This window comes from Manis javanica, chromosome 10 (assembly GCF_040802235.1).
Source record: "Manis javanica isolate MJ-LG chromosome 10, MJ_LKY, whole genome shotgun sequence".
Taxonomy (NCBI): Eukaryota; Metazoa; Chordata; class Mammalia; order Pholidota; family Manidae; genus Manis; species Manis javanica.
This window is the reverse complement of record NC_133165.1, coordinates 54,716,083-54,732,967: the sequence shown is the minus strand read 5'-3', so window position 1 is coordinate 54,732,967 and position 16,885 is coordinate 54,716,083. Positions and strand designations below refer to the sequence as shown.

The following is a 16,885-nucleotide window of genomic DNA, read 5'->3' as shown; positions in this document are numbered from 1 at the left end:
CTTGAACCTTTGGTAACCACGAATCTAAAGCCTGCAATGGCAATAAGTACATATCTTTCAATAGTCACCCTAAATGTAAATGGACTTAATGCACCAATCAAAAGACATAGAGTAATAGAATGGATAAAAAAGCAAGACCCATCTATATGCTGCTTACAAGAAACTCACCTTAAACCCAAAGATAAGCATAGACTAAAAGTCAAGGGATGGAAAAACATATTTCAGGCAAACAACAGTGAGAAGAAAGCAGGGGTTGCAGTACTAATATCAGACAAAATAGACTTCAAAACAAAGAAAGTAACAAGAGATAAAGAAGGCCACTACATAATGATAAAGGGCTTAGTCCAACAAGAGGATATAACCATTCTAAATATATATGCACCCAATACAGGAGCACCAGCATATGTGAAGCAAATACTAACAGAACTAAAGAGGGAAATAGACTGCAATGTATTCATTGTAGGAGACTTCAACACACCACTCACCCCAAAGGATAGATCCACCGGGCAGAAAGTAAGTAAAGACACACAGGCACTGAACAACACACTAGAACAGATGGACCTAATAGACATCTATAGAACTTTACATCCAAAAGCAACAGGATATACATTCTTCTCAAGTGCACATGGAACATTCTCCAGAATAGACCACATACTAGCTCACAAAAAGAGCCTCAGTAAATTCAAAAAGATTGAAATTCTACCAACCAATTTTTCAGACCACAAAGGTATGAAAGTAGAAATAAATTCTACAAAGAAAACAAAAAGGCTCACAAACACATGGAGGCTTAACAACATGCTACTAAATAATCAATGGATCAATGAACAAATCAAAATAGAGATCAAGGAATATATAGAAACAAATGACAACAACAACACTAAGCCCCAACTTCTGTGGGATGCAGCGAAAGCAGTCTTAAGAGGAAAGTATATAGCAATCCAGGCACACTTGAAGAAGGAAGAACAATCCCAAATGAATAGTCTAACATCACAACTATTAAAACTGGAAAAAGAAGAACAAATGAGGCCTAAAGTCAGCAGAAGGAGGGACATAATAAAGATCAGAGAAGAAATAAACAAAATTGAGAAGAATAAAACAATAGCAAAAATCAACGAAACCAAGAGCTGGTTCTTTGAGAAAATAAACAAAATAGATAAGCCTCTAGCCCAACTTATTAAGAGAAAAAGAGAGTCAACACAAATCAACATAATCAGAAATGAGAATGGAAAAATCACGACAGACTCCACAGAAATACAAAGAATTATTAAAGACTACTATGAAAACCTATATGCCAACAAGCTGGAAAACCTAGAAGAAATGGACAACTTCCTAGAAAAATACAACCTCCCAAGACTGACCAAGGAAGAAACACAAAAGTTAAACAAACCAATTACAAGCAAAGAAATTGAAACAGTAATCAAAAAACTACCCAAGAACAAAACCCCGGGGCCGGACGGATTTACCTCGGAATTTTATCAGACACACAGAGAAGACATAATACCCATTCTCCTTAAAGTGTTCCACAAAATAGAAGAAGAGGGAATACTCCCAAACTCATTCTATGAAGCCAACATCACCCTAATACCAAAACCAGGAAAAGACCCCACCAAAAAAGAAAATTACAGACCAATATCCCTGATGAATGTAGATGCAAAAATACTCAATAAAATATTAGCAAACAGAATTCAACAGTATATCAAAAGGATCATACACCATGACCAAGTGGGGTTCATCCCAGGGATGCAAGGATGGTACAACATTCGAAAATCCATCAACATCATCCACCACATCAACAAAAAGAAAGACAAAAACCACATGATCATCTCCATAGATGCTGAAAAAGCATTTGACAAAATTCAACATCCATTCATGATAAAAACTCTCAGCAAAATGGGAATAGAGGGCAAGTACCTCAACATAATAAAGGCCATATATGATAAACCCACAGCCAGCATTATACTGAACAGCGAGAAGCTGAAAGCATTTCCACTGAGATCGGGAACCAGACAGGGATGCCCACTCTCCCCACTGTTATTTAACATAGTACTGGAGGTCCTAGCCACAGCAATCAGACAAAACAAAGAAATACAAGGAATCCAGATTGGTAAAGAAGAAGTTAAACTGTCACTATTTGCAGATGATATGATACTGTACATAAAAAACCCTAAAGACTCTACTCCAAAACTACTAGAACTGATATCGGAATACAGCAAAGTTGCAGGATACAAAATCAACACACAGAAATCTGTAGCTTTCCTATACACTAACAACGAATCAATAGAAAGAGAAATCAGGAAAACAATTCCATTCACCATTGCATCAAAAAGAATAAAATACCTAGGAATAAACCTAACCAAAGAAGTGAAAGACTTATACCCTGAAAACTACAAGTCACTCTTAAGAGAAATTAAAGGGGACACTAATAAATGGAAACTCATCCCATGCTCATGGCTAGGAAGAATTAATATCGTCAAAATGGCCATCCTGCCGAAAGCAATATACAAATTTGATGCAATCCCTCTCAAATTACCAGCAACATTCTTCAATGAATTGGAACAAATAATTCAAAAATTCATATGGAAACACCAAAGACCCCGAATAGCCAAAGCAATCCTAAAAAAGAAGAATAAAGTAGGGGGGATCTCACTCCCCAACTTCAAGCTCTACTACAAAGCCATAGTAATCAAGACAATTTGGTACTGGCACAAGAACAGAGCCACAGACCAGTGGAACAGATTAGAGACCCCAGAAATTAACCCAAACATATATGGTCAATTAATATTTGATAAAGGAGCCATGGACATACAATGGCAAAATGACAGTCTCTTCAACAGATGGTGCTGGCAAAACTGGACAGCTACATGTAGGAGAATGAAACTGGACCATTGTCTAACCCCATATACAAAGGTAAACTCAAAATGGATCAAAGACCTGAATGTAAGTCACGAAACCATTAAACTCTTGGAAAAAAACATAGGCAAAAACCTCTTAGATATAAACATGAGTGATCTCTTCTTGAACATATCTCCCCGGGCAAGGAAAACAACAGCAAAAATGAGCAAGTGGGACTACATTAAGCTGGAAAGCTTCTGTACAGCGAAAGACACCATCAATAGAACAAAAAGGAACCCTACAGTATGGGAGAATATATTTGAAAATGACAGATCTGATAAAGGCTTGACGTCCAGAATATATAAAGAGCTCACACGCCTCAACAAACAAAAAACAAATAACCCAATTAAAAAATGGGCAGAGGAACTCAACAGACAGTTCTCCAAAAAAGAAATACAGATGGCCAAGAGACACATGAAAAGATGCTCCACATCGCTAATTATCAGAGAAATGCAAATTAAAACTACAATGAGGTATCACCTCACACCAGTAAGAATAGCTGCCATCCAAAAGACAAACAACAACAAATGTTGGCGAGGCTGTGGAGAAAGGGGAACCCTCCTACACTGCTGGTGGGAATGTAAATTAGTTCAACCATTGTGGAAAGCAGTATGGAGGTGCATCAAAATGCTCAAAACAGACCTACCATTTGACCCAGGAATTCCACTCCTAGGAATTTACCCTAAGAACGCAGCAATCAAGTTTGAGAAAGACAGATGCACTCCTATGTTTATCGCAGCACTATTTACAATAGCCAAGAATTGGAAGCAACCTAAATGTCCATCTGTAGATGAATGGATAAAGAAGATGTGGTACATATACACAATGGAATACTACTCAGCCATAAGAAGTGGAAAAATCCAACCATTTGCAGCAACATGGATGGAGCTGGAGAGTATTATGCTCAGTGAAATAAGCCAAGCGGAGAAAGAGAAATACCAAATGATTTCACTCATCTGAGGAGTATAGGAACAAAGGAAAAACTGAAGGAACAAAACAGCAGCAGAATTACAGAACCCAAAAATGGACTAACAGGTACCAAAGGGAAAGGAACTGGGGAGGATGGGTGGGCAGGGAGGGATAAGGGGGGGGAAGAAGAAGGGGGGTATTAAGATTAGCATGCATGGGGGGGAGGGAGAAAGGGGAGGGTGGGCTGCACAACACAGAGAGGACAAGTAGTGACTCTACCACATTTTGCTAAGCTGATGGACAGTAACCGTAATGTGGTTGTTAGGGGGGACCTGATATAGGGGAGAGCATAGTAAACATAGTATTCTTCAGGTAAGTGTAGATTAAAAATTAAAAAAAAAAAAAGAAAGAAAGAAAGAAAAGGGGGATTACTCCTTAACAGGATAAAACTATTGGTAAATCAAAGATCAACGCATGCTTTAAATATCCTTAATGTTGATCACTTAAAGGGTGTCAGATGATCAGCTATGGAGGTACTCTTTTCTGATAATATTCCTTTCTCTTAATTAAAAAAAAAAAAAAAAAAGCAGTTACTGTGTGCTGACCTCCAATGAGTTCTGCACAGTGGTATAGAGGGCATGTCAAAGTGTGGGCAAAGGGTCTGTTTGTTTCTACGCAGAAGATCAAGGCCTAGCTTGGATACCCAGAAAATGAACTAAGATACGATATGAGGAGGAGCTTCCGGCATCAGCACTCTCTGGAGGACTCGTGCCGGGGGATGATCATCAAAAAGCCTCCACAGGGATCCGGACGATGCTGCGGTTGTGGCTGCATCCAGCCCACCGTCTCCTGGACTTGCCATAAGAAGGAGGAGGGAGATGTCTAGGCTGGCATGTGCATACAGTGAGACAACGAATTTGACTGGATCTCTACTGTTGGAACTCAACCAGGAGTTGGGAGGGGTGCAAGTTGTAGCACCCCAAAATCTCATGACTATAGACTATCTATGGTTAAAAGAACATATGGGATGTGAACAGATCCCAGAAATGGGCTGCTTTAATTTGTCTGATGGTTCAAGTACAGTTGGAAAATATCCATCATATCATAGATAAATTTTCACAAATGCCTAGGGTGCCTAAATGGTTTTCTTGGCTTCACTGGAGATGGCTGGTAATTATAGATTTGCTTTGTTTATGTCACCGTATTCCTATTATGTTAATATGTGTGTGCAAATTAGTTAGTAGTTTAAAACCTATACATACTTAAGGTACTATACAAGAAGATATGTCAAAGAAATAATCAATCCTCCCAAGTTTCCTTCATATGCTACATCTATAGCTTTTCTTCTTCCTTCCTAATTACAAACCTTAAATAGAATTCGTGCCTCATATCGAATTTACCGAGTATCATAATTCCTCCAGGTGGTAAAGATACCTCGAGACAAGTGCTGGGCATAGAAGCCACAGGGCATAAATCTGCAAAGAAGTAAAAAGCTAACCTTTGCAAACAATATGGCTTCTCTCTCACTTACCAACTTTACATTTCCCTGTGTGGCCCCGGAAGATGACTGGTTAGCCAGAGACGGGTAAGATTCCTCAAGGGAGGAACAACCTAAGACAGGCACAGTCGCAGGGGGGCCATCAGGTGAGAATTTGGGGATCAACAGAGGTGAGGCTCAGAACCTCACCACCCCCTGCTTTGAGAGAAATCTTCTGCATCCGTGGATGTCTTGCTGCCCTTGTCTAGCCTGGATTAATACTTAGTCCATAGGCACACACCTGATCATCTGATCATCTATATTTGCCTTCTTACAGCACTAAACTATGTTTTCTACCTTTATCTTGCATCTACCTACCACTTCAGCATTTTATTAAAAATAAAAATAATAATAATAATAGGAGAAATGTGGGATCAACATATAAATCAAGTACAAAAATCAAATGAATATTCATATTTGACCTGATGGTTTATAGGTCATATTGCATGATCAAAACCGAAAGTTTCTGTGATGACTGCCCTTGTACTGTTCACCATGTAAGAATTTATTCACTCTGTAAGAATTCGTTCACCATGTAAGAACTTGTTCGTTATGCTTCAGAAGATTGGAGACTGACGAGAATTAGGCTTGAGATGGATTAATGATTGTACATTGAGCATTGATCCCCCTATACTGAATTTTATTGTTGTTAACAACCATTTGATCAATAAATATGAGAGATGCCCTCTCAAAAAAAAAAAAAAAAATCTTACATGAGGTAAGAGGTAGAACCATAGAGTTTGACTTCAGAAATCCCATCCTTTATGCTAAAAGGCTAGGAGGAAGAAGCAATGAGCCTTGATGGCAGACTGTGAGAAAGCAGAGGGTTCAGGTCACTGGACTTGGCATACTGGTAAATCCAGGTACAAACCTGAGATAAGTGCCTGTTTGGTAATATCTTGAGTTAGAACTGAGAAACAAGTGGTGCAAAAGCTAGAAAGGAAGATTGGAGCCAAGTCTGGAGGGCTTTCACTGCCATCCACAACTACTAACAACTGGGTCAGCAGCTATCAGAGAACCCAGATTCTGTGGCTGGAGTGTAGTAGGTGGTGATTTCCTCATGCATGAGAAGTCAGGATGTCAGCTCTTGCACTGGGATGGCAGCTCTGTGGACCAGACTCCATTTATATTTCTGCTTCTCCACCCTCAAGGCTGCAAGTTGGCAGCAAGAGCTCCACCCCTCTTGTCTACATTCCAGATCCAATCCCGAGAAGGGGAAGAGGAAGGGATAATAGGTCACACCCTTCCAGGCGAGTCAGCTCCCCTCCGAGGGCTTTGTTATGGAAATCTCAGTGACCTTCATATACAGCTCATAGGCATCCCGGCTGCAATGGAAGCTGGCAAATACCATCTTTTATCAGGCATTGATTCCTGGGGATAAGATCCATGTTCTAAGACATCAGTGAAGAATGGATATTGGGTAGGCATACTGGGTGGCAGTCCCAACCTCATGCCTAAGGAGAGCAGACTGTCTGTTCAGGCCATGGGAAGTTGTTGGGGATTCCAAGGAGAGAGGAGAGGAGACTGGCAGATGTGTGGGAGCAGTGGAGAGGCATGAGCAGGGGCCATCCTGTGTGGATGTGCATGGAAAGGAAAGTAGACAAATACACTCCGAACTATTCAGTCACCTGGGAAACTGAGGCACTGCTTTAAGAAATGCCTTCCCTGTGGCACTTGAGGTAACAAACTTTACAGTTAAGTGAATGTTCTTAGATTGAATATGAAGAGTGATGTCAGCTTTTATGTGATTAACAATTTTATCTCATTATTTCACTTGGCATCACATTTCTTCTTTAAAATAAATAATATTCCTTCTATAACACTATCCTGAAACACTTTCTATTCTGTCTTTTTCACTCATTTTGACACAAATATAATGTCTTGTATAATGTGTAAGCCATGTACAACTTGACTTGGAAATTTTGTCATCACTAGCACTTCATACCAACTCATCCTGAATTTGTAGTCACAGTTGAATAGGTATCTATATTGATGTTTATGAGCTTTATGACTCAAAAAGCAAAGCCAAAATACACAAAATACAAACAGCAGTAAAAAGGAACAAATATAGGCATGTTTTACAATATATCATGGATTCCATTGTTGATCTGATGTGGCTTATGGATTTGTTCCAAGATTTGTTTCTGGATTTGGAATATTGGTATTTCTGGGGTGTTTCAGTGGTTTATGCTGATGAAGGGATGGAATATTTGAAGTTGGAATTGTTCTGTAAATGGCATTGCTTCCTTCTCTGGCTGTCCACACTATGGATATTTGAATTTGTAGTTTTCGAAATGCAAGAAGTTTTCTTTTCTAAAGGGACATGTAAGTGGTACGATGTAGTTCATAGTCATAGTACTAAAAGTCAAAAGACTGGCACTACTGCAAAGAATGGTTTGAAGTGGCCAGTTTTCAGGCCATAAAACTCTCTGAGGACTTTCAGGGGCTGAGCTACATAAGCACAGGCATCTCCATGTTGGCTGTTTAGAGAGTGGCAAAAAATACACCAATCCCCAGGACACCTCAAGTCTGTCTTGCAACTGATGCATTCCTTCACCTTATAAGACTTATATGCCCTAAACCCCAAAAAGGTAGATTGTCTTCTGTATTTTAAAACCTAGGTCCTTTGTGAAAAAACATGATTCCATTTCCAAATACGAATGTAAAGGTAGAAACGAATTCAGCTCATTATTTCACCAGATTGCATGTATCCCATGGGGAAGAGTTTGGGTGGGAGCTGGGCTCCTTTGGCCTCTTTTTATTTATTACAATATTAAATGTTTCTCTTTGACAAAAAAAAAAAAAAAAAAGAATTAAAGAGGTGACAGCATTACAGATACTGCAGACATCAAGATGATAATAAGGGAATGTTATGGACAAATTTACAGCAATATAGTCAACTACTCAATGCACTGAACAAATTCCTTGAAAAATACAAGCTACCAAAATTTATTCAAAAAGAAACAGATTACAAAACTCAACTGTATTCTATATACCAACAATGAACAATCTGATAATGAAATTAATTCCATTCACAGAAGCATCAGAAAGAATCAAATACTTAGGAATAAATTTAACAAAAGAAATATAAGACTTGTACATGGAAAACTATTAAACATTGCTGACAAAAATTTTGAAGTATCTAAATAAATGGAGAGAAGAGTCCACATTAATGGATTAGAAGAGCCAATATTATTAACATGATAATTCTCTCCAAATTTTTCTATAGATTCAGCACCATTCTTATCAAAGTCCTAGGAGATTTTTTTTTCAGAAAGCTGATAACTAAAAGATATATGAAAAAGCAAAAAACTTACAATAGCCAAAACAACTTTGGAAGAGAAGAACAAAGTTAGAGAAATTGCACTTCCCAATTTAGTGAACACTTACAACAGCACCAAAAGACATGAAATACTTAGAAAGAAATATGTGCAAGATTTATATGCTGAAAACCAGAAACACTGATGAAAGAAATCGAAGATAACTTAAATATATGGAAATATATACTGTGTTCATGGACTGAAAGACTCAAGTATAAATTCAATGTAATGTTACTTCAATAACTCTCCCCAAGTATAAATTCAATGCAATTCCAATCAAACTCCTAATAGGATGTTTTTTGTAAAAATCAGCAACCTGATTCTAAAATTTAAATAGAAAGGCATAAGAACTCAAATAGCAAGAACAGTTTTGAAAAAGATGAACAAAGTTGGGGAACTAAATGCTACCTGACTTCAAGACTTACTATAAAGCTGCAGTAATCAAGACTGTGGCATTGCTGAAGAGATAAACACATAGGTCAATAAAACAAGATAGGAAGTCCAGAAAAACACCCATACAAATATGGTCAACTTAATTTTCACAAAGGTGCAAAAGCAATTCAGTAACACTAGAGTAATTATTGAACATCCATGTGCAAAATAACGAACCTCATTCCATGTGCCATGTCATCTACAAAATCATAGAGCTAAATACAAAAGCCTAAAATTATAAAACTTCCTGAAGAAAGCATGGAAGAAAATCTCTATAATTTTGGGTTAAGCAAAGATATTTTATATTTGATACCAAAAACATAATTCATGCATGAAAAAATTTGACAAATGAGACTTGGCCAAAATTTAAGACTTTTCATCAATAGACACTACAAGGAGAATGAAAAGGCAAGCCACAGACTTGGAGAAAATACATGCAAAATACATATTTAATATCTGGACTTTTATCCAGAATATACAAAGAAAGATCACTTAAAACTCAATAATAAGAAACAAACAACTCAGTAAAAATTGGGCAAAATATTTGAACAGACACTTCAGCAAAGAAAATATGTGAATGGCAAACTAGGACCCAAAAAGAAGCTTATCATAATGAGTCATTAACTAAAGCCACAATGAGATACCATCCCATCTATAAGAAAAGTTTTTTTTAGCTGATAAAACCATATGTTGTGAAAATACTGGAACTATCATACATTTCAAGTGGGAACACAGAATTGTACAGCCATTTTGGAAAGCAGTTTGGAAACTTCTTGAAAAGTTCAGTATACACTAATCATATGATTCAGCAACCCCACTCCCAGGAATTTACCAAATGAAATAAAAATGCACATTTACACAAAATCCTGTAGGCAACTATTCTGGCAACATTTTCATAGTCACCCAAACTAGGAAAACCACCTAAATATCCTTCAGCTGGTGAGCAGATAAACAAATTCTGCTATACCTATACAATGGAGTAGGGCTCCACAATAAAAGGAAAAAACTATTTATAATGAATTTTGAATTGTATGTGAAAGAAAGCCACATGCTGTATGATTCCATTTCAATGACATTCTGGAAAAGGCTAAAGTCTAGAGACAGAAAAATGACCTCCCTGGTTGCCAGAAGTAGGGGGTAAAAGGAAGGGCTGACTACAAAGACCCATGAGATAATTTGGAGGAATGTTTCAAATGTTCTGTATCTTTAAACAGCAGTGGCTGGATAGCTGTACATGTTGTCAAAACTCACAAAAGAGAGGGCAGAGCCAAGATGGCGGCTTGAGTAGTTCAGTGGAAATCTCCTCCCAAAAACATATATATTTATGAAAATACAATAAATACAACTATTCTTAAAAGAGACACCAGTGGATACAGTATAACAGCCAGGATACATCTACATCTGCGAGAACTCAACATCACACGAAGGGGGTAAGATACAAGCTGCGGCCAGGCGGGACCCAACTGCTCCCCCCACCCCAGAACCCAGCAGGAAGAAAGGAGTCAGAACGGGGAGGGAGCGAAAGCCCAGGACTGCTAAACAACCAGCTCTAGAAATCCGCACCCAGAATGCAGATACAAGGTGCACGGGGTGCTGGATATTAGAGAAACAGAAAAGCAAAACCTGCGGGCAGGTCCCCACAACTGGCACCCCTGAGACAAAAGAAAAGCAAGTGCTTTTTGCAAGTCTTAAAGAGACAGGGACCCCACAGCTGGATGAAGTCGTCCCGGCACACTTAGCCAGCAGCTGGGAATCCCAGGGAACTTTAGGTGCCTAACCCCTGGGTGGCAGTTCAGCTCTGAAGCCCCTCACAGCACTAAGCAGCCTGCCAGTCGTACCCCAACTGGCACAGACCCTGATACACCAGCCGAGAAGTGGGAGAGTGGCAGCGTGCGCCAGGGACGGCAGCGCCAGAGGGGACTGGGAGTGGCCTGTGCGAGACTGCCGTGGTGGCGACCAAGAAGCCTGGGAGCTGCTCGCACGCGCTGGCACCCACAGTGCCAGAGGGGCCTGGGAGAGGTCCGTGCAAGCCTGCGGCAGTGGCAACCGAGCGGCCTGGGAGTGGCCCACATAAGCCAGCAGCTGTGGCACCAGAGGGGCCCGGGAGAGTTCCGCGTGAGCACATGGCAGCAGTGACCGAGTGGCCCAGGAGCGGCCCGCACATGCCAGCAGCAGCAGTGCCAGAGGGGCATGGGAGAGGCCTGACTGGAATCCCAGCCTGATGCACAGCCACCTGTGCCAGACCCAAAGGCTGCTGCCAGCATACAGCTGCCTGTCAGGGGTGCCAATATCATGGAGGAGCGCACCTGGCATGCCTGCCACTTCCTGCAGGGCTCTGCGCTGCTCTGATGGAGACCCCACCCACAGCAGCTTAGGGGACTAACCCAGTGGCTGCTCCAGGAGTGCAGGTAACTGACACAGGCAGCGGAGAAGGGCAAGGCATCCAGCAAGCAGGAAAGGACTTTCTGCTCCCAGCTGACACACCTGCAACCTGCCTACAGCCACCACTGTCACCATGAAAAGGCAGAAAAATTTAGTCCAGTCCAAAATAGTCCAGACAACACCTGAAAGAGGATCTGCAGAGACAGACTTAACCAGTCCCCCTGAAAAAGAATTCAAAATAAAAATCATAAACATGCTGATGGATCTGCAGAGAAATATGCAAGAGCTAAAGGAGCAAGTACAGTGGGAGAATACAGGAATAAAACAATCTCTGGAAGGCCTTAAAAAGCAGAATGGCTGGGATGCAAGAGGCCATTAATGGAATAGAAACCAGAGAACAGGAACACATAGAAGCTGATGCAGAGAGAGATAAAAGGATATCCAGAAATGAAACTATATTAAGAGAACTGTGTGACCAATCCAAAAGGAACAATATCTGCATTATAGGGATACCAGAAGAAGAAGAGAGAGAAAAAGGGATAGAAGGTGTATTTCAAGAAATAATTGCTGAGAACTTCCCCAAACTGAGGGAGGAAATAGTTGCTCAGACTACAGAGGCACACAGAACTCCCAACAGAAGGGACCCAAAAAGTACAAAACCAAGACACATAATAATTAAAATGGCAAAGATCAAGGACAAGGACAGAGTATTAAAGGCAGCCAGAGAGAGAAAAAAGGTGACCTACAAAGAAAAACCCATCAGGCTAACCCCACAGAAATACAAAGAATTATTAGAGAATACTATGAAAACCTATATGCTAACAAGCTGGAAAACCTAGGAGAAATGGACAACTTCCTAGAAAACTACAAACTTCCAAGAAAGACCCAGAAAGAAACAGAAAATCTAAACAGACCAATTACCAGCAACGAAATTGAAGCGGTAATCAAAAAACTACCCAAGAACAAAACCCCTGGGCCAGATGGATTTCCCTCGGAATTTTATCAGACATACAGAGAAGACATAATACCCATTCTCCTTAAAGTTTTCCAAAAAATAGAAGAGGAGGGAATACTCCCAAACTCATTCTATGAAGCCAACATCACCCTAATACCAAAACCAGGCAAAGACCCCATCAAAGAAGAAAACTACAGACCAATATCCCTGATGAATGTAGATGCAAAAATACTCAACTAAATATTAGCAAACCAAATTCAGAAATACATCAAAAGGATCGTACACCATGACCAAGTGGGATTCATCCCAGGGATGCAAGGAATGTGCAATATTCGAAAATCCATCAACATCATCCACCACATCAACAAAAAGAAGGAAAAAAACCACATGATCATCTCCATAGATGCAGAAAAAGCATTTGAAAAAATTCAACATCCATTCATGATAAAAACTCTCAGTAAAATGGGCATAGAGGGCAAGTACCTCAACATAATAAAGGCCATATATGATAAACCCACAGCTAACATCATACTGAACAGCGAGAGGCTGAAAGCTTTTCCTCTGCGATCAGGAACAAGACAGGGATGCCCACTCTCCCCACTGTTATTCAACATAGTACTGGAGGTCCTAGCTATGGCAATTAGACAAAACAAAGAAATACAAGGAATCCAGATTGGTAAAGAAGAAGTCAAACTGTCACTATTTGCAGATGACATGATATTGTACATAAAAAAATCCTAAAGACTCCACTCCAAAACTACTAGAACTAATATTGGAATTCAGCGAAGTTGCAGGATACAAAATTAACACACAGAAATCTGTGGCTTTCCTATACACTAACAATGAACTAACAGAAAGAGAAATCAGGAAAACAATTCCATTCACAATAGCATCAAAAAGAATAAAATACCTAGGAATAAACCTAACCAAGGAAGTGAAAGACCTATACCCTGAAAACTACAAGACACTCTTAAGAGAAATTAAAGAGGACACTAACAAATGGAAACTCATCCCATGATCCTGGCTCGGAAGAATTAATATCATCAAAATGACCATCCTGTCCAAAGCAATATACAGATTCCATGCAATCCCTATCAAATTACCAACAACATTCTTCAATGAACTGGAACAAATAGTTCAAGAATTTTTATGCAACTACCAAAGACCCCAAATAGCCAAAGCAATCCTGAGAAAGAAGAATAAAGTGGGAGGGATCTTGCTCCCCAACTTCAAGCTTTACTACAGAGCCACAGTAATCAAAACAATTTGGTACTGGCACAAGAACAGAGCCACAGACCAGTGGAACAGAATAGAGACTCCAGACATTAACCCAAACATATATGGTCAATTAATATATGATAAAGGAGCCATGTACATACAATGGGGAAATGACAGTCTCTTCAACAGATGGTGCTGGCAAAACTGGACAGCTACATGTAAGAGAATGAAACTGGATCACTGTCTAACCCCATATACAAAAGTAAATTCGAAATGGATCAAAGACCTGAATGTAAGTCATGAAACCATCAAACTCTTAGAAAAAAACATAGGCAAAAATCTCTGGGACATAAACATCAGTGACTTCTTCATGAACATATCTCCCCGGGCAAGGGAAACAAAAGCAAAAATGAACAGGTGGGACTATATCAAGCTGAAAAGCTTCTCTACAGCAAAGGACACCATCAATAGAACAAAAAGGTATCCTACAGTATGGGAGAATATATTCATAAATGACAGATCCGATAAAGGGTTGACATCCAAAATATATAAAGAGCTCACGCTCCTCAACAAACAAAAAGCAAATAATCCAATTAAAAAATGGGTAGAGGAACTGAATAGACAGTTCTCTAAAGAAGAAATTTAGATGGCCAACAGACATATGAAAAGATGCTCCACATCACTTGTCATCAGAGAAATGCAAATTAAAACCACAATGAGATACCACCTAACACCAGTAAGAATTGCCACCATCCAAAAGACAAACAACAACAAATGTTGGCAAGGTTGTGGAGAAAGGGAAATCCTCTTACACTGCTGGTGGGAGTGTAAATTAGTTCAACCATTGTGGAAAGCAGTATGGAGGTTCCTCAAAATGCTCAAAATAGAAATACCATTTGACCCAGGAATTCCACTTCTAGGAATTTACCCTAAGAATGCAGCAGCCCAGTTTGAAAAAGACAGATGCACCCCTATGTTTATCACAGCACTATTTACAATAGCCAAGAAATGGAAGCAACGTAAATGTCCATCAGTAGATGAATAGATAAAGAAGATGTGGTACATATACACAAGGGAATATTATTCAGCCATAAGAAGAAAACAAATCCTACCATTTGCAACAACATGGATGGAGCTAGAGGGTATTTGCTCAGTGAAATAAGCCAGGTGGAGAAAGACAAGTACCAAATGATTTCACTCATATGTGGAATATAAGAACAAAGGAAAACTGAAGGAACAAAACAGCAGCAGAACCCACGAATGGACTAACAGTTACCAAAGGGAAAGGGACTGGGGAGGATGGCTGGGAAGGGAGGGATATGGGAGGGAAAAAGAAAGGGGGCATTACAATTAGCATGTATAATGTGGTGGGGTACGGAGCGGGCTCTACAACACAGAGAAGACAAGTAGTGGTTTTACAGCATCTTACTACGTTGATAGACAGTGACTGTGAAGGGGTATGTAGGGGCGACTTGGTGAAGGGGGAAGCCTAGTAAACATAATGTTCTTCATCTAATTGTAGATTAATGATACAAAAAAAAACTCACAAAAGAACAAAGTCAAAGGACCAACACTTCCCAATTTCAAAAGTTACTGCCACTTGCAATGGCCCCAAAGACATGAAATACTGCCTATCTTAAAAAGCTCAAATTTTAGTGCATATGAATGATATCTCAATAAAATGGGGGAATTTTCCTGTTGTAAACTAGATCTCAGTATTTTTTAAGCATGACATCCGTTTCTCATTTTATAAAATAGAATCTAGAACCATGTCTGGCCCATACTAGATGTTTCATAAATACTTGCTGAGTGGATGCAGTCATTATGAGAACTGACTTTTCACTGTGGCAGTGGCTATTGTTTTCCTTTGCTCAACGTCCCGCACCCCTCCCAGTAGTATAATCATCCGGCCAGTCACCAGCACAGAATGCAAATCTGGACAGTCTTTCCTTGGGAATGTTTCCAACTGAAACTGGTGATAAAGGTACGTTTTTCCTTTCTGGCCTAGAATGGGTGCCAGAGTGGCCTGAAAGATTGCCTCTGCGGAGTGGAGAAGTTAGTCCGGGGCCTGAAGCTGACGTGAGAAGCAGAAACAGAAATGGGAGAACAAGAGGGGCTGAATCCTCGGCCCCGCCGCCCTGAGGCCACATCCGGCCTTCCGTTTCCTAGATTTGCTTACATGAGTCAGCAAATATCCCCCTTTTTGAATCAACTAGTTTCTATCACCTGCTACCAAAGATTTTGAAAACCAGTCGTAACAATGACAGCAACATATGTATTTTATAGATTACATATATACATATAATAATAGCCAATAGTTAACTAATGCTCACGCCCCAGCCAGGCACATTTTACTTACCTCGGTGAATCCTCACCACATCCCGATGAGTATGAGTTAGGTCTCCTTTCATCCAAATTTCACAGAGGAAACCTGGAAAGGTCAAGCAGTTTGTCCAAGGTCTCACAGCGGGCAGTGTGGGCAACTGGTATGCACATGGCAGGATACCATGTCTTTTCTGGATGTGTGGCTCTTTCAGGGGAAAGCTCTAAACCCTATAACTGCTTTACAACAGTGGTTCTCAGCTGTGGCTGCACATTAGAAACATGTGGATGTGTAAAAACAGTCCCATGGGCCAGGCCACACCTTGTGACCAATCAAATCAAAATCTCTGGATTAGGGCCCAAGTGTCAATATTTGTTAAAAGCTCCCCAGGGATTCCAAAGTCTGGCCCAGGTCAAGAACCCCGGACTCACAGGTTTAATTTGTACCACTGAAAGCACTTCCTGCATCCACAGGCCCACATCATAATGGGGTGGGTGGAAGTGGCTTGGTCTTCCACAGACTTAAACTGTAATCCAGAATTCATTTGGAGTTTCCAGAATTTCCAAAATTAAATTGGGATCTCAGTTAAAAAAAAAAAAACACTTTTAAGGCAGAGAAAGAAGATGTCTGTGCCAGGATTTTTAGGAGAATGAAAAGATAGTTTCCTATGTTGATTTTTATTGTGTTTTTGTTTGGGTTCCAAAGGGAGGTAGTCAGAACTGGATAACTTTAAAGCTTATTTAGCTCCCAGTGTGTGTGGCTTTTGCTAATACAGCCGGCTGTCAAAACAGGTGAGACGAAGGAGGACCATTATCTGAGCCTCCCTGGCACCATAATTACTCCATGTTTGAGTTTAAACACCTGAATCTTGGCTGTTACATAATTGTAATAATAATAATAACATGTCACCCAGACAG

At 40.0% G+C, this 16,885-nt stretch overlaps 1 long non-coding RNA gene across 2 annotated transcripts in view; it reads right to left on the bottom strand.

The window, feature by feature from the left end:
* Positions 1–16,239, bottom strand: part of LOC108383248 (uncharacterized) — a 274,618-nt gene extending 258,379 nt beyond the window's left edge. For both annotated transcript variants that reach the window (XR_001849739.3, XR_012122305.1), the window contains exon 1: positions 16,005–16,239. This is a non-coding gene — a long non-coding RNA (uncharacterized lncRNA). The remainder of the gene's footprint in view (positions 1–16,004) is intronic.
* Positions 16,240–16,885: the final 646 nt, after the last annotated feature.